Genomic DNA, 6,040 nt, shown 5'->3' with positions numbered 1-6,040 from the left:
CCACCGAGACTCTTCCAGAGTGCGAGGCGGGAATCGAACCCGCAAGCCGAAGGAGTGGGTCCAAAGCCTACGCTTTAGCCCCCACGACCGTCGTCCCACTTCACTTCATTACTATTTAAACACTTTTATTATTTGTAATTACCACATAACATAATCTATATTATATGACACTTGTATCCATTTGAAGTTTCGAACGCAACCATAGAAACTACGATAAACTTGATCCAAAGATGCACGGACTTGACCGAATGGCCGATCCGAGTGCAACTTTAAAGGCGCGAAATATGAAAATGCCCCTGTACAATGGCTTTTCCCTGCTGTTATGTAATTCGGGTAGCAATCAAGTGCGCCATGTATGTAAGCCCCAGCGTGTTCACCCTGTATATATATATATTTTTTTTTTGAAAATGCATTTATATATTTGACAACAACTGGGGGGGGGGAGTCAAATTTTACATAAATTTAATCGCTTTTCTGGTGAGAATGTAAAAAATCACCTAACCATGCTAATTTTTTGTAATGTACAGATTTGTTATTAAATTCAAGTCGAAAATTTAAAATTTGTTTATGTTATAATTTTTGAAAATAAAAAAAAATACATTTTTTAAGATTGACTTGTTTCTTATTAAAATTTTATTGTTTATTTGTATGGTAGGTACGACATATGAGAATAAAATCCTTGGAAATCCCTTGAAAATTTTGCAATCTTTTGAAAATGCTTTTTGAATCTTTTGAAATGCCCAAAAGTATTTCAAATCCTTATAAATTTCATTAATCTACTGAAAATAATGAAAAAATCTTTCCCTAAAAACTTTCAAATCGTTTGAAATCTTTTGAAATCCCTTGAAACTTTTTAAAACTTTTAAAAATGCCTTCGAATCCCCATCCTGCATTATTTTAAGTCCTTTGAAATCCGATTATGTTACTGAAAGTAATTGAAAATTCCCGGGGATATTTAAAATGCCCTAAAATATTTTTAAACTTTTTTTTTTTAATCCTTTAAAATCTTAGGAAATTCCTTGACATTCTTTTAATCTTTTGGAAACGCTCTTTGAAATTTTTCTTTAAATACCCTAAAATATTAAAATTCTTTCAAATCTTTTTCAATCGCGAATAATTTTTTAATCTTTTGAAAATTCTTTTTGAATCTTTAAAATAACCATAAAATTTAAAAACATTTAAAATCCTTCAGAATCTTTTGAAATACTTTAAAACTTTTTAAACCATGCAAATTCCTTGGTAATTATAAAAATACACTAAAATCTTTTGAAACCCTTTTAAATTATTGAAATCTTTTGAAAATTCTTTGTAATCTTTTCAAAAACCTCACAATGTTTTGAATCCTTTAAAATCTTTTGAAATCCCTTGAAACTTTGTAAAGCTGCTCTTGAAAATTCCTTGGAATTTTAACTCGTAGAAGGCACACTGTTGTGAAATCGCAACGGAACAATTTTCAGTTTACTCTGCATTTGCAGATGCAGCGGCTTATGTCCACTAGATTAAATATACATATATGTGAAATATGTCTAATATATTCTACATCTAATTCACACCAGTGTGTCTATACAGGGTGCGTGTAAGGAGTGTGCCTTCCACGGGTTAATAATACCCTCAAATCTTTAAAATCATTTAGAATGCCTTCAAATTATTTAAATCTGTTTAAAATTCCTTAGAAGCTTTTAAAATAGCCCACAGTGTTTCAAATCCTTTCAAACCTTTTTAAACCCCTTGAAACTTTTGAAAGCTCCCAAAAATTCTTAGGAATTAAAAAAAAATTATTCAAATCTTTAAAGTCCCTTGAAATCCTTTCAAAATATGTAAATCTATTCTTCATTTTTTGGAGTATTTTTAAATACCCTAAAATATTGTAAATCCTTTGAACTATTTTGAAATCCCTTAAAACGTTTCATAAATCTCTTGAAAACTCTTTAGCATTTTTCTAAATACTCTAAGATCTCTAAAATCCTTTAAAAGCCCTTCAAGTTACTGAAATCTGTTAACAAATTTAGAAATATTACATAATTAGTCGACTATAAAAGTGACTGTATGGCAGCCCTGATTATTCTTTACATTTGACTTCAAGTTCTTTTTATAGAAATTAGAAATGTCCTTACTTTTGAATTTTTTTCAAAAGCCATGATTTTTCCCTGTCTTTCCTTGACCAACAAAAATTCCCTGAATTTCCCCTGATTTCAAGATTTTTTCTGATATAAATTTACTGCAAAGGCAGCAAAAAGAGTTGGGTTGCCTACTGACAGGCGTAACATGGATAAACTACATTGAAAAAAAATCGTAAATTCAGTAGGGTCGATACGGCTGATAAGGAAAACATTTTTAATAAAAAACAAATTTGTTTTAACATTTTTCTGTTATAATTTGAAAATTATGTTTTTAATTATTTCAGGTAAAAAGGTGGCTGTCATTATAGTTCTTGCTTCAAACAATTAGTTTTAAAGAAACTGTGATGCTTCGAGAAAAATTAATTAATATCTGTGTCATCTGGAATTCGGATTTGGATCATTTCTAAATAAATTCCCTTTGTTGCATTTTTTAATGAATGAAGGGAGATATTATATTTTCCTTAAATTTCCGTTGTTTTATGAGTAATGGTAAAGTAAGGGTGAGTGTGCAATAATTTTTGTTCTCATTCTGAAATAGGAAAATCTGTCCACAGTTCGTAATTAGTTAAAAATGTAAGCTCATAATATTAATTGTTATTAGGTAAAATTTCTACAAATACAGTTATTTTTTGTATTATAAATATAAATACATAAGTTTTTGAAAAATACGTATAAACAGACACATTATTTTTAAATCAATTAAGGAATCATGCCGTTTGAAATAGGTGGTTTATTAATATCGCTCGGACCTTCGTGTAAAATTCATATATTTGTATTAATATTCTTTTAAATTATAATAAGCTTTACAGAAAATATATAGTTTAGATAAGCAGCAGATCTTTTATTAACAGAAACAAGAGTAAAATATTCTAAAATACTCTACTAAAATAACACAAAAAAATGAAAATTATTTTTTCATGCAAATATTTGCTTATTAAAAAAGGGGAGAATAAAAGTAATAAAGCTAGAAAGTAAAAAGATAATGTCATTAAACAAAGTATAACTTTTTGATGTCGCATCACACCCTGTCGACCCTGATTCTAATTTTATTCTGTTTTAATATTGCTTTTAAATCAGAGTTACTTTGCTTGCATATATATTAAAATTTAAAATGATTCTTAACGAACATTTTGATGCATTGGCAGCACTTTTATACATAAATTTGCGATATCAGAACAATTACAAATAAATTTGAATCTGAAAGTGAAAATCGTCGTTATCAAAGCTTAAATTTTATTCAGCATATCTTGATTCACATATTTTGACTCCTTGATTCTATTGTACGATACTCTAGAAAGCCATTTGACAGAATCTATTTATATGAACAGTTTTTTAAAGAGTTATTCAAACTTCCTTATACAGGGTGGATATCCTAGGGCTTACCCAAAAGTACGCAACCTGGTATACATGCCCATAAGAATAACATCGGCGTGCAATACGGGATATATACTTTTTGGTTAGCAATTAAATCTCGCCTTATAGAAAAATAAAAACAAAGAATTTTCAAATTTTAGTACGAAAAATACCCCAAAAAATATACATTTTAAAAATATTATTGAAAGAAATTTGTATTGCCATGCTACAAATTGAAGCAATAACTGACTGAATGTCTACCAAAGTATGAAAAAATTTAATTTGTAATTTCTATTTGACTTAATTTCCATTTTTCCTACTTACCATTTGCCATCATACTTTTCTGAATTGTCCGTTTACTTTAATTTCCGTTTTTCCGAAAAAACATCCGGCAATTAATAATTGCATTGATTTTATGTTAAAAATTTCAAAAGTCAGAGTGCTTTATTTATGGCAATTATGAAGATACATGGCAATATATGGCATATATTTCAATATATGGCAATTCGTAAAAAATTAACATCTTTAAAACTCTACATAAACTTAAATTATATAAATTTATTAAAACCCCGCCTATGTGTCTATACGAAGTTAAACTGTACACCATTAAATTCCTCACAATGTAATAATGTAAATGAAGCATTTTTTGTCATTTTATTTTTAAAAATTCTAAAAAAATAACATGTATACCAGGAAATACTGCACAAAACATTGCCACTTCAATTGTTTTGCATTGTTGCGTGATGAGATTGTTTGAAAATGTTAAACAATGATTAAACAGTGGTGGTGTAGAGTATTCTCGAATAGTATTTAATTATGCAGAGATATAGAACATATTGTTTAGAATTATTTTTCGTGTAGAATCTTGGTTTGTACAGATCATTTAGATTCGATCAAAAATTATAACTGCTTTGTGCAGAGTTTCACGTACTATATTTGAATGTGAATAATTTAAATTAAAATAAATACGTGTAGAGCTTTTCTTATAGAATCAAAGATGTAGACTTTTGTTGTAAAGAGTTCATTTGTGTAGAATCCACATCGCTCCGCTGCTCTTTGATCTAGATAGATATGATTTCTTTTCAAAATCTATATTTGAACCAGAAGCATGTATAAATTATCCCCCCAAAAAACTAAAAATGTTAACACTGAAATCAATGATAAAATAAATACTATACTTTTCGATATTGTAGGTAAATTTGAATTTCATAGAAACTTCTCATTTATGCTGAATTCATCAAAGCAGGCCACACAGTACCTATGGGATAAAAATGGGGTACAACCGGTATTTTTTCACGTTTATAGTGAATTTTTGCCTACCTTATAAGGATAAAATTTTTACATTCTCATCATTTATGATTGAGAAAGTATTAGAATTGTCCGAAATTTGACATCTCACTTTTTTAACGGATCTTCACGTTTCGAGACCGCCTGAATCTGAAAATCAGGATTTTTACGATCATGGCGTCTATCTGTCTGTCTGTCCGGCCGTCCGTCCGCCCGTAAACACGATAACTCTCGAAAAAATGAACGGATCAAATCCATCTTTGTTACACTTTTTTAAGGTCCGAAAAGAAAGGACGTATTTAAAAAGAACAGACATTCATCCTTATCACTTTTTTCGACAAAATGAAAATTCTAAGATTTATAGCATTTTCAAAATTTTTTTAATCAACCGAAAATCCAAATTTTAAGTCAAAAAACGCACAATATGAAATAAATTTTTATTCAAGCATTCTAAATGCAAAGAATAAATATCCGAGCGCGAAGGCCCTTTGCCCCTTTGCTCTCAGATCTCGAATTCGATGCTTTTAGAATTTAGATCACAGAGTCGGAGACTTTAAATCACGCAAAAATTGTAGCTCTAAAATCACGCGCTTTCATGGAATTTCTCTCCTTGTAGCTTTGAAAAATCTTTTGAGCAGCTCCAGATACTTCTTACTGATGAAAATACATTCGCAAAGTTTAAAGAACCCGAAAGAATGAAAACTAGATAATCATCATAATAAAAAAATTTTTTTTGTGTTTATCTATATGTTAATATTAATTCTTTCAGTTTTCTCGATTTTTTTCTAATCGTCTTTTGATACTTTTATGTAAAAATCTTCAAACGCCGCCTTTATATAGCTACTTTAAGTCAGTTAAAATCGCTTCATATCCTCTGTAATCTTTAAAAATCTATTGAAAACCCCTGAAATCTTTTGAAATCTTCGTGAAAATACTTCGGAACCGAAAATCCCTTCAAATCCTGTAAATCTTGTAAAAATCCTTCAAATCGCGGAAAGTCCTCAAAATCTCTTATTATTCATTTTAAATTCTGTGCCGATCCCTTCAAATTTCTAGAAATCGAATACAAAGAAATTCCGTGAAATATTTCAAAATCGTACAAAATCACTTGAAGTCATTGCAATTCGTAGGATTCTTTCCGACTCTCTTGAAATCCCTTAAAATATATTAAAATTTATTGCAATCTTTTCAAACCCATTAAAATTCCTCGAAATCCTTTAAAATCCTTTATAAGACTCGGGAATACTTGGAAATTCTGTTAAATCTTTTGAGATCTCTTA

The sequence above is a fragment of the Belonocnema kinseyi genome, chromosome 3 (genome assembly GCF_010883055.1).
Source record: "Belonocnema kinseyi isolate 2016_QV_RU_SX_M_011 chromosome 3, B_treatae_v1, whole genome shotgun sequence".
NCBI classification, from domain to species: Eukaryota; Metazoa; Arthropoda; class Insecta; order Hymenoptera; family Cynipidae; genus Belonocnema; species Belonocnema kinseyi.
Note: the sequence above shows the minus strand (reverse complement) of the source record.